The sequence below is a fragment of the Cydia splendana genome, chromosome 13, assembly GCF_910591565.1.
Source record: "Cydia splendana chromosome 13, ilCydSple1.2, whole genome shotgun sequence".
NCBI lineage: Eukaryota > Metazoa > Arthropoda > Insecta > Lepidoptera > Tortricidae > Cydia > Cydia splendana.
Window position 1 is genome coordinate 11,339,601 of NC_085972.1, and position 13,600 is coordinate 11,353,200.

At 35.2% G+C, this 13,600-nt stretch overlaps 1 protein-coding gene and 1 long non-coding RNA gene across 5 annotated transcripts in view; one reads left to right on the forward strand and one right to left on the reverse strand.

Moving 5' to 3' along the window:
• The window catches only part of LOC134796061 (uncharacterized), a 540,671-nt gene that overhangs the window by 240,659 nt on the left and 286,412 nt on the right, over positions 1 to 13,600 (forward strand). The gene's annotated exons all lie outside the window — the stretch shown is intronic.
• LOC134796037 (uncharacterized) overlaps positions 1 to 13,600 on the reverse strand; it is a 113,239-nt gene that overhangs the window by 28,093 nt on the left and 71,546 nt on the right. For all 4 annotated transcript variants that reach the window (XR_010144892.1, XM_063767962.1, XM_063767960.1 and 1 more), the window contains exon 2: positions 10,629 to 10,662. The gene's annotated coding sequence lies outside the window, so the exon portion shown is untranslated. The remainder of the gene's footprint in view (positions 1 to 10,628; positions 10,663 to 13,600) is intronic.

Genomic DNA, 13,600 nt, shown 5'->3' on the forward strand with positions numbered 1-13,600 from the left:
AACTCTAGCAGTCAATTTCGGGCAAGTAGGTAGTGAAAATAAGGAAGAATACTAGCAAAGCTAAGATAATTTAGCTATCTTCACAAAAAGAATTATAACAATTTATAACTCTAACTGTAATTACTTACTATTTTTCTAATTTTGAATTGACGAGTAAAAGTCAAGCATTTAAAGATTGTAATGACAAAAAACACTTCTACTTCGACATTCGAGTTAGTTAATAGCTCAAGAAAATAAAAAAAATCTGCGGAAATAATTCGTATAATTTTGAAAATTGGCACAGTTATACCTTGTGGTGTCCAGATAACCATACTTAATGTCCTCGAGCTTAGCGGGTGTGCTGAGGGTGTAGGGGGGAGGGGGGGTGAAGGTACCTTTTTCATATTTTTGCTCATATCTCGAATATCTGTACGAATCGCATAGGTACAAAACAATAACAAAAGTTTTAACATAAAATTTCCTACAAATTTGGATCTTTTTATTTTTACGTTACGATCAATACTTTAGGGTTGTTAAAGTTAACAAAGAGATATAAAGTTGATTTAAGAAAACGTTTCGTCGTTTCAAATATTGATCCTAGAGAAAAGTGTTATGTTTTTCGTAGAAAATTGTATGCCGATTATTTATTTACAAGAACATTAAGAACTTATTTTGCTATGAGCCTTATTTTACGAATCATTTACGAAAACCTAAAAATAGGGACCTGGAAATTGATTCTAATTAACTTACCCCCTTTAATACCTCTTTAAATATTGATCGTAGCGCAAAAGTGTAAAGAACCTTTTTTGTGGACAATTTTATGTTCAATATTTACGTATAATATTTTTTTGCAACGGGCCACCGTTTACGAGTTATTTACGAAAAACTAAAAAAAAAGTGACCTGTGAACTGATTGTAATTAACTTTCTTCCTTTAATATCGTTTTAAATTTGATCTTAGAGAAAAAAAGTTCAAGATGTTTTTGGAGAAAATTTTATGTAAATTATTTATTAATTAAAACCTATTTTGCTATGGGACACCGTTTACGAGTTATTTACAAATAACTAAAAAGGGACTTTAAAGTTGATTATAATTAACTTACCCGCTGCTTTGTCTTTTTTAATATTGATCCTAGCGAAAAGTTCTACATGTTTAGTAGGAAATTTTATGTTTATTATTTATGAATAAGATGCAATGAGTCATACTTTTCAAATTATTAACGAAAACATACAAACAATGAACCTTAGAATTTATTATAATTAAATAAATAATAAATAATAAATAAATAAATAAATAAATAAATAAATATTGGGGACATCTTACACAGATCAACCTAGCCCCAAACTAAGCAAAGCTTGTACTATGGGTGCTATTGCTAGGCGACGATATACATACTTATATAGATAAATACATACTTATATACATAGAAAACACCCATGACTCAGGAACAAATATTAGTGTTCATCACACAAATAAATGCCCTTACTGGGATTCGAACCCAGGACCATCGGCTTCGCAGGCAGGGTCACTACCCACTAGGCCAGACCGGTCGTCTGGCCGGTTAGTTTAAGTTAATTAACTTTCCTTCTTTATTATCTTTTTGAATATTGATCCCTGCGAAAAGTGTACTGAATCTTTTTGGTACAAAATTTTGTGTAGATTATTAACGTTTTATAACATTTTTTGATATTGGCCACCGTTTACGAGTTATTTACGAAAATCTAAAAAAGGGGACCTTAGAATTGATTATAATTGAATTTCCCGCGTTAATATCTCTTTGAATATTGATCCTAGCAAAAAATTGTACTAAATCTTTCTTGTAGGCAATTTTATGCAGATTACTTATGTACTAGAATATTTTTTGCTATGCGCCACCGTTTAAGAGTTATTTACGAAATACTAAAAAAAGGGTCCTTTAATATCAAATATCCCACTTCCGGTCAAGAATTCGATAAAGCAACCAGGAAATTCGGATTCAGCGGAGTCTAATTAGGTTAAAAAACCCGGTTGCCAAAAAGTAATACGATTTGCCAATTGAAATCGATTTTATGAAAAATATGACCAGTCTAAAATATTTGAATCCTGTATATCTATGTTTTAAAATTATTCAATTTGATTAATTTTATAGCCTTTTAAAATATGTTTACACAATTTATCAATCGTGACTGAATTCCGGATTGGTTAGATGGGTGTGTGCCTTTGCTGCCCAACTTGCTATAAAATGACAATATGACGGACGAATGTCTGAAATGTCACCGTATTTAAGAATTATTTTGCTTTTCTTCGCAAGTATGTTGAAAAACATTGTGTGTATAACATATTTGCATATTTATACTGTGATTACCCATTTTATGAAACGTCCGCTAAACTAGCATAGGTCCGACGCTGACAGTGGTCACGGGCGTACTGGCGTGAGGAATGGGCGCAAGGTATTGCCGCGTAGGATGTAATTTAGTAGGCAAAATGTTGAATTCATCAAATGATGAATGAAAAAATTAACGTATCGATAAAAGGACAAGCAATAATGAAGATTTACTTAAAAGCTATCGACTGAAGTAAGTTTCATATACATTTTCGTCGTAGTACTTCTAACATAAGGAAATAAAGACAGTGTTAGGCATGTTTTCAACTTAAGATTCTATCGAGAAAATAATGAGCCGTCGTGTTTCTGACAAGCAATAACGTAGTTCAAAAACTGAAGTTATACATACTAGAAAATAATGCATGAAATCCTTGTAAAAGTCTGTAAATATGGTGACAAAAAAGCGCATTTTACTACACACCGCGCCTTAAGTTAGCTATTAGCGTCACGTCTTCAACAAAGTGGACCTTTTTGTGGAATGTCTATTGCCACCAAACAAATACATGATTTAATTCCTATAATATGCAGGAAAAATTAATGTTGTGACGATGACCGGCCGATAAAAGTCAAATAATCACGTGCTATCCGGTGACACTAGAGTGATTCATGTGTGGTTTAATAATGGGACTACTGCGGGCGGAAGCATTATTACATTGTTTATTATTTTATCTTATCAGCTGTCACACTGATTATCAAACCGAATGTTGCATTTTAATATTATAAAAGTATTTATTTTATCGACGCTAATAAACCATGCGCCTACTAATCATTAAATGTATACTGATAATAGATGACTTAGTAGTAATAAGATACTTTATTTACTTAAAATTAGGAAAAAAAATCGCAGACGCTGGAGCTGAAAATATGAGTTCTAGTTATGACGAACATTTTCATCGTAAAATACAAAATAAAAACGGTTGAACTCCCGCGGCTTGATACAATTTCCAACAACCCACAAAACTAATTATCGATGCTACCTCTCCATTTTTAATCTTTTAAAATATAAGTGTTGCCACCGTCAAGGAAAATCAACTTTGGAGCGGAAATTGAAGTTCCGCCGCCAGAGGGCGCGCGCGCACCGGACACGCCGCCATTATGGACACTTCCAATTCTTTATTTACTTCCCACGTTACGCTTTGATATTGAAAATGCGTTAAGGGGATAGCGAGCGTTTACTTGCTTTATCAATCAGGATACATTTTTGAGTGCCGGCTACGGTACGGTTTTCCTGTTGAGTTTGTTTGACATGTTTCACCTTTTTCGATTTTATATTATGGCACGAGCTATGTTACAGTACCTTGTGATCAAATGTCATTTCGTATTTTATAAAACCTCATTTGTGTGAGTTAAGTTTCCTTAAAGGCACAAGCTAAAGTCCCTATTTTTTCTGACACAAACACAACTCTCAGAAAGGATTTTTTATAAATATGTATCAGTGAATACACACAAAAACCTGGTGTAGATTTTCATTTCATTCACCAGTCGGCGCACCAACACAGCACACACACAGGCATCGGGTTTATTTGTTGTTAACATATTCGCACAAAACCCCTAATATAACCGAACTAGAGTTGTTATCACTGAGGGCTAAGACAAACAAATTGTTGATGATCTACGACCCACATCTGGTGTTATTTCTATTATGTGGTGCCGAACATAATGTAAACTTTGTGTGGAAATAGTTTACACGTGGTGAGAAACGGTTCCAATGAAGGTTTATAAATACGGGTTATGACTTTAGTTAGAAGTTAACACAGACGTTTATTTGAATAGATGCTACATGGACTGCTATAGTGGAGAAAAAGTTCACATAATTTATTATGTGAAGTTTTTTCAACCCACAAAGTCAACACAGTATTAGGCTGCTATGATTCAGATGCCCGGCTCCAAAGCTAAGAATGGAAATACGGGATTTAAAACGTTAAGAGAATAATGAAAGAGCTTTCGTATGTGAGTACGAGTACTACGATAGGTATTAAAACCAAGCTAGCCACTGTCAGGACAATGTATAATTTAGTGATGTATCTACGTAAACCGGTAAACTTGGGATAGGTACTTTGAATCGCTAGGAAACAAGGGATTGGTTTCTGAATGCTTTTAGCTGAAGTCAAACAAACGAGACAAGTTGACATATTGGATTTAAAAAGTGCTGGTGCATTTCCGTGATCTATTTCAATGTAGATATATCTCTTTGGAAACCATGTTTACAGTAGACACATGGTCGGATCTATTGTTAACGGCAGTAGATGACACTTTTTGTTATTACAGTCGGCTGGCCCATGACGCGTCTCTCTGACAGGTGGGAAGGTTTTATCTTTCCGCTTTTGGAATGGGGATGGAATCGACAGATTTTTCACACAAAATATCTTAACTGATGCTTTAGTGAGTAGTATGTCCGTATGTATTGTACAGTCGAGGAAATTGATTCTTTAACAGTTTACGGTTCTCTTTACATTGGACAGTTCTTAGCATAAGTATGTACATCCAAATTCACTTGAACCGCAAATTGCTAAAGAATCAATTTCCTCAAAAGGACCTTATGAAAAAATCATACAAGTACTTACCCCGCAACAATGATTGTCCCATTATATTACCATATGTAATAAATCATAAGTTATGTTCTTTGAATAATAAAACAATATTCCATTTATAATATGGAAGACAAAATCTTATGAGATATATAAAAAAACGAATCTAAGCATAGTCTCCGCGCACTGACCTGAATGATCAAGCATAAAACGTCCAATGACTCTCGTCTGGTCCCGAACAATCGACGTAAAATATACCAAAGTATATACTTTTGAAACTTATTTTTTGCAACAAGGTTAAAACTGTACACGTATACTTGATCTGGTCCGTACGTACCATTAGCAAATAATATTCATTTAATTTCTAATGGTCTAAGAGCTAGCCACGGCAATAGGTATGCAATTTATAGAGCAACGAAATCCCTCTAGTTAGTATGCCATACTATCATTATTAATTAATCCGGGCACCTGGCAGCTGTTTAGCGGTGGGTGCGGGAGTGGATGGGCAAAAAAGGGGTTGTAAAATCAATTGAAGGTGTGCAATTTATAGAGCTCTGTGTTTGGTGTGATATAATAGCTAATGATGTATTTAAATCAAATATAACAATGCCAGGCGTTTTATTTGGGGGAAAAGTAGTGCCAGGTGATGAAAGTACACAATCACTTGAGCGCCTGCCGAAGAGCACGAGCAAATTGCACCTGACTCACAATTGCTTTACGCATAGTGTCGTATATGTCTTCTATTTTTTGTACTCTGTCACAGAATAAATAATAGTACTACTCTGTTCAATTACGCCTAGGTAAGTTTTAGGAAAAAGTAGAAGACATATAAGATACTATGCGACCAAGTGCGAGTCGGACTCGCGCACGAAGGGTTCGGTACCATTACGCAAAAAACGGCAAAAAAATCACGTCTGTTGTATGGGTGCCCCACTTAAATATTTATTATATTCTGTTTATAGTATTTGTTGTTATAGCGGCAACAGAAATATATCATCTGTGAAAATTTCAACTGCCTAGCTATCACGGTTCATGAGATACAGCCTGGTGACAAACAGACAGACGGACACGGACGGGCAGCGGAGTCCTAAAAGTTTGGGTACGGAATCCTAAAAATGTCCTGCTCAATATCGTATAAATATGAGTCGTACTAGGGTATGAAAATAGAAATGAGTTTTCGTCAGCATCGTAAAACGTCTGCTTTCATACACATCTGTAAAAGTTTTATGAACTTTCTATCTCGCTCATATTCAAAATTAGCGTGCATGAATTCAGCGCGCAACCAGATGTTACAAAACTGTAGTAGCACAGATGGTCACAGATTACTTCATTTTGTAGTACCTACATATGTACTTACCTACTTATAGTGCCAATCTGTAAAATGTGAATTATATCGTTTGTCCTAATGTTATTTTCAAACGTACCTACCTACCTCCGTCGCTTTGTTCGCTATGTTATATCTGTAAGATAGTAAATATGTATTGTGCATATTTTATCTTAAGGTGGGATTCCACCAGTGTGCGGAACTGTGCGGTATTGGCATTTTTGTACTGAATATGTTTGTGCCGCACAGTGTCGCACTCTGGTGGAAAATTGGTGCAACAATAATGAACGAAATTTCCATAATATAAACGTTTATATAATATATATATGAATACGTAAAGTATCAATTGATATTTACAAATCGCTTTTCGAGTTTCCTTCCTTAGTTGGAAGGTCAGATGGCAATGGCAGTCGCTTTCATCAAAACTAGTAAGTACTTGTTTGTATTTGTTTGTGTTTGTATTTGTACCTACACCAATTTTTGGGGTTAGTAGCGAAGCAGACCCCAGGTTCTCACGTGGCATGTAGCCGGGACAAAAATCAATCGATAAATATGGTACCGTTAACAGGATTTGATTAGTAGGCTTCTTTGTCTCTTCAATTAGGTAGAGCGGGGATTAAGTTTCCGAACATGACTGGCATTAGGAAAGGAATTGGAAAGTTATCGGATTATACGGTTGGTTTGTGGGAAACAGATTTCGGCTGTTGAACGGCTTCGGATTTTATATTACTTCTTTTTACGACGCATATGTTCCTTGAAATTTAGGTTAGGTTAAAGTATACTCAATAATCGTAAGCCATAATCATAAAATATCTTTTCAATTAGAAACATATTTTACCACCTTGTGGAATATTGTGTCTGCACGGACTTATACTCGATTTTTTTTCAGAACACAAACGAAACATAACAAAATACTTAAACCTTTTTATTTCAGAACCTGAAAATTATAGGTTTAGACTGCGAAGTAGATGAAAATGCCCCCCGTTTATGTCATTGATGTTAACTCAAACTTAACTACTATTACATTTAATTATGTCCTTACAACTCTTAAGTGTACTGCTGTTCATTTTGTTACTTAATGAGTACATTTATTTATTAAAAAAAAACATTATTTCACAGATCGTAAGAGAAGGGGTCAAATATATTTCCAATACTGATAAGAATAAGTACCTAATAATTACCTACTGTTGTGAAATTCCCTAAACTCGATATTTTATGTTTTTATCTAACTAACAAACCTCCAACCTCTGCCCTTATTGGTTTTGTTACGGTAAAACAAGAAAGTACTTAATGAATGTTTGCAAAGTTTCGAAGGAACCTTCAACTCTTAATTTAAAATTATTTCGATATTTATTAACCAAAGTGTTTATGTTTTCAATGTGCCCCGAGTTAGCAAAGTACGAGTTACTTAAGAAGTAAATCATAAATCGCATTGACTGGGTAAATCGCGGCGTCAGCTTACAACAAGAGGAAAAGTCACTTCTGCGCGCTTTACGGTCTGCAAAAAAATATATTTGGGCCAATATTTTATGTCATGTAAAATTCTGAGCGACTGTTGCCTTTAACTTTATAAATATTTGATGCTAAAAATATTTATAAGAATTCGATATAGGATAAACATCTTGTGTAGCTTGACTAATTAAATTTCTCTCGAATATCCCTGCGTTTTAAAATACTCTAGGGCCTACGGCGTAGTCCTACGAATGTAAATTAATAGTGAATAACTCAGGTCATTCTAATTGAATTTATTTTTGGAGTACCATCAAACCTAGTCCTTGAACCCAATAACATTATATGTATATAATTTTATTTTATAATCTCCGTGCTCGTTATCAAAACAACTAGCCAATTAAGATGAAAATGAAATGAACATGGACTTTCAAAGGTTGGTATCATCCTAGTAACTGTCATTGTATTGTGTTGTAATATTATTTTTATATTAAAAAAGCGAACAATTTTTTTAGCCTTTTCTAAAGGAGCTTGCGTAACAATTTTCACGTTAATGTTATGACTCTTGTGACACAGCAGAATATTTTTATCAATTCAAGTGCATTAGCAAATTGCTAAATATAAATAGTGGCTGCTCCAACCTTACAGTCAGTAGCAGAAGTTACTACGCGGGCGAGGTGATCAAAATGATCTTGACGCGACTTTATTATTAAGAGAATAAGAGCGTGTCAAGGTGATTTTGAACAGCTCGCCCGCTTAGCAACTTCTGCTGCTGACTGTACGAAAGGCGGATTATTCGGTAATCTCACCGGGCGATGTCTCGACACGCGCCGCCCCGGCCACATTAAAGCCACATTAGCTTCTCTATTACACATTGCCAGGCTACCATGTTCTTTTGAACCGATTTTATAGACTAACTTGAAAGTATTGAGAGGAGGAGACAGGGATATATTATTATTGCTTTCTAATGGGACCTCCTAATCTTCCTACTGTCTACCTCCAGTAATACCTTAAGTTCTCGTATATATAATAGAAGTATAGTAAAGAAGAACACTCATTGCCAGCAGTACTTTTATTAAAATGCTCCCTGTATTTTTAAATTATTGAATTTTTTTAAAGAACCTCATTTAATTTTCTCATCTTTTTTTGACCCAAATGATCGTCGGTGTAATTTCTCACACACTATGCGGTACCATAATTATTATAATTAAATCATAATTTATCGGGTCTATCGAGAATTCATTTTTTTACCTTTATTTCCGGCGTTTTGAATGTTTTGATGCAAGTTACAATTAATGGTCGTGATAACTGATGTTTGTCAACAAAATACAGATTTGTGTAAACTTCCCGACGAAAAGTCTAGGATCAAGTTGGTCAAGTCATCCACCACATATACGTTACCTCTAGTTATTGTCAATAGATGCATAGGATGTAAAAAAATCATGATTTAGTAGGTACTTATTATATTTTAATCTGGGTATCATGTTTACTCAACTATTACTATGTTTAAAATGAATCACAGACTATCTATTCAGACTTTGCATTAGGTCCGAATCCAATTTTAAATTCGCAAACCCTATTTATATGCGTCAGACTAAAACAGATTTAGAGCACACTTGACGGGCATCAGCGTTACATCCTCGGCACAAAGCTATGAAAGCGGCTTAGCCCAGAGAAAGGGGATTACGCCATAATCTGAAGTCTTATTGTAATTGCTTAGCAAGTACGGAAAAGTCAGACACATGGACTAACCAGAATTAGTGCGTTCTCCGTTCACGTAGGTCTGTTACGGAATTGAAGTTTACATTTACACTGGTACGCTAGACGGTATGACTAGTTTCCGCTCTGTAAGCATTAAGAATATGGGACCTGGAACGGAGCGGTTGACATACGCCCAGGGCGGACTGCCATATCAATTTGAAACAGCGTAAGCGCGTCTGAGTTTCAGCCGCTCATGTGTCCTTATTGATTAGCACGGGAGACTGGCGAGCGGGTTTGCTCTCGGTAAATACGGTTGCACTGTGCGTATTAAACCAGCCGGCATTAGGTGGATACTGAAATGAGACCGCTACACTGCTTAGTAGGGAGTATCGTTCACGCCTGGCCACTTATTCGACATTGATTAAATGATTAAGCATTCGCCATTGATATGTATACAGTTAATTGAGAGACATTACGTTATATTAAAGTAATATTTACTAACTAAGAACTTGAATACTTATATGCAATTTGTAAGAGACATTCGCTTTTTATTTAAATTTTAGAGATTATAATTTATTTTGCCTTTATTGTCACGAAATCGTTCATTATGTAACTCAACTTTCAATGACTTGTTTGCCGCGTGCTGGTTACTTTTAGCTATTTTTCGTGGAAATAGCCATATTGTCGCCGAGTTATGATTTCTTATTATGATAAAATCACATTTAGCTTCTGGTGTCATTTCCAGTCAACTATTTGCATTCGTGGATTAATAGACTAAAGGCTGGCGTCCACTAGACTCGCCGAGGCGAATCGCAATAATTCGCCTCCTATATTTTCTATGCAACTGCGTCCATTGGCGAAGAGCCGCGGCGCGCGGATTCCTGTGTAAAATTATAGGAGGCGAATTATTGCGATTCGCCTCGGCAAGTCTAGTGGACGCCAGCCTTAATAGTTTTGACATTATGACATCTAAACTCTGTACAAAAAAAGCCGATTTATCCATATTGTCGCCGAGTTATGATTTCTTATTATGATAAAATCACATTTAGCTTCTGGTGTAATATCAAGTTCACTATTTACACTCGTGGCATAATAGACTAGTTAATTAAACATATTGACATCTAAATTTTGTACAAAAAAGCCGATTTATTGACTCAGTGAAAGGGCTTAGTTATGCCAATAGCTGTCACAGCGTTACAACCTTAAGCTCCTTTATAAATCCTTCGTACGGAACATTTTCATATTTTATTTTTTCTCTTAAATGCTCGGAAAGAGATTAACATACCTTATGACATGTTTAAGCTGGGCCGCTCTCGATTCTGAAAAGGAAAGAAATTGATTTAATAGCTGTAGAAAATAAAACGTATTGTAATATTGATAAATAAGTTTTTGTCAAAAATTTCTTTTTTGGTACAAGCTTTTATCGCTGACTGTACTTTTCTTACGACAAACAACGATTACTCATCGAGACAATGCTAAAACCCCCTAACACAATTAGGTTGCGTTGTTTCATCATGAGTTCCTATGGCCACCTCCTGTCTCCATCATCAGATCAGCTCGATGGTACCATAATATTGCATTGTCACCCGATTTATACATGCATGCAAAATTTCAGCTCAATCGGAAACCAGGAAGTGGATCTAATTTAACTTGCAAGATTTGATTACAGACAGACAGACAACGGTCAGGTGAAACTAAATAAAAGCTTGTAAAAAATATGGTTGTCTGTAAAGTCGGTTCACGGACGATAATTTTGCGTGATAACGTCATAAGAAAACATTACCATTACATTACGTAGCGTTACCACGGAGATCCGTCCACAACGTTACCATGGAGATCTGTCTACAACGTGACACTTTTTCGTGCATGCTACCGGTGTTTATCAATTTATAAGACGTTATCACGTCAAAAAGCCGTTGTATACCTATGTTTAAACAGAACATTCGGCATAATAAAACGCAAACATAGTTATTTGTGAATGATAATGACGTCAATAGTCCCCGCGGGCGGAAAACCTATTTGAGTACAATACAATACCAATAAAAAGCAAATAAAAATAACGAGGCAACGATGACAAAGTGTTAACGTCAAATAAATTTAGTGCGTAGATTGCCGTGCCTGTGGCGTGGCCCTACTTAAACGATAATAATATTGAGAACCATTAACCTGACGCCTGTAACAAATACCTACAACAAGTGCGTAAAATATATTCAAGTAAAAAACCGGACTCGCGCACGAAGGGTTCCGTACCATTACGCAAAAAAACGGCAAAAAATCACGTTTGTTGTATGGGACCTCACTTAAATATTTATTTTGTTTTTAGTATTTGTCATTAAAGCGGCAACAGAAATCTGTGAAAATTTCAACTGTCTAGCTATCGGTTCATGAGTTACAGCCTGGTGACAGACGGACGGACAGCGGAGTCTTAGTAATAGGGTCCCGTTTTTACCCTTTGGGTACGGAACCCTAAAAATGACATATTTGGATACAGCCTTATATAAATATGTGTTTTGTTTTGCCATAATCGCTTCCCTATGTATTTTTGACTCGACTGTATTCAACGCTTTGAAAATAGTGGAAATCATATTTAATCATTTTACTAATATTTGCGATTGGAAATATTACTTATGTAAGTTTCATTATAAATTAGTAATATTTAATAATAAACAGAATATTTATTTGACCAAATATAATGTCCACCGAGGTCTCGAACGACTCAAATGTATGGTGAATTGACGCTAGCTGTACCCTAATTCTAATTATTTTGTCAATTATGTCAATCTGCTTTTGAAATTAGGTAGTTAAGACTATAGGTGTTTTCTTTGAAAGTTCAGTAATAACGAATACACGAATAAAACCTTTAATTAAGTAAAAAATCTACCGGACATCGCACAGCCCTATGAGTCAGCGTCACAGCGCTTGACCAACGTCGGTCAGCCAATTATTCGATAAGCGAGCACCCACATGCGGGATTATTGACTGACAATAAATGCCACATAATTCTTAATAAACAAACACCTCTAAGCGACAATTCAATTCAAGCGGTCGAACTCAATTCCAAAATGTCATATCCTAATACTAACAGCAATATGCTAGAATGACCATTGGTAGACCTAACTCGTTGCATTAAGGCTCACAAATACTCCCTTAACTGTGTTAAATGGTAGTAACCTCATACTTACATACTGCTTTTTGACTGCCAAGACAGTCCAGCGAACGACCGATCAATAAATACCTGCTGAGGCTTGAATGTGTGTTTAATAGATGACATTGATTGGACGTCGGTGAGACGTTGTGAAATGTTTTTGATGTTACATAGATGGCACTTGGTTTATTGGCGACGGGTTGGAGTAAAGGGCTGAGGGCCCGACGCCTCAGGCTATGGACTTGGAATAACACTTACAACTAACTACATACATACAACTGTAATTGAAGTCAAGTATGTTTTGTTTATGTAAAATATAGAATATTGTTTTTAACTTTTTCTGTACGCATATATGTACATTTAAAGTATTTTTCCAAAAAATTCAACTAGGTACTACTAGTGAAATATTGTTTTTTTTTTCATATTTAGCAAAAGTGACCACAGCAAGTTGTAATTATATTTTGAATTAAGTTTCTTATAATGGTTAGTATTTTGTCCAAACTGAGTGTTTCAGGAACACTGTGAAATATAATACTTTACTATCAATATATAAAATAAAAACCTTTAAGTATAAGTCCGTGGTAATCAAGCGTGGAAATGCGAGCATCATGGGCACCTTTGCACCGGGAACAGCAAGGAGCGGTTTATCTTTTTTTTAATTTAGGTATAGTTTTATTTTTTATTTGTAAGCTTCAGTTGTAATTTAATTTGTATCCTTTTTTTAGTTTTATCGTTTAAATCATTATAAGTTCGATTATTTTTATCAGTAGCTTGTTTTTAAATAAAGCCATACTTGCAACTGAATGAGATCGAGCACGATGAATTTATAACAATATCCGTAACCCAACGGAATAGAGTTGCACCAGTGTTATTGCGACTTCAATAAATTTGTTTTACACTTTTGCAATTTCAAGTTTCTCTCAAGGATTCATTCCTATGCAAACAGGAATGTAGAACTTAATTCACCTTGTTTATAAATAAGTCTTCAATCACTGCGGAATACTAGATTTGTATCGGATGTTTCATTATTCATCCGCTCCCTGCCTCCCAGACGACAGTCCATTAGCATTTTAAATTACATAATGAATTTACTAGACGACGGCTCGATACAA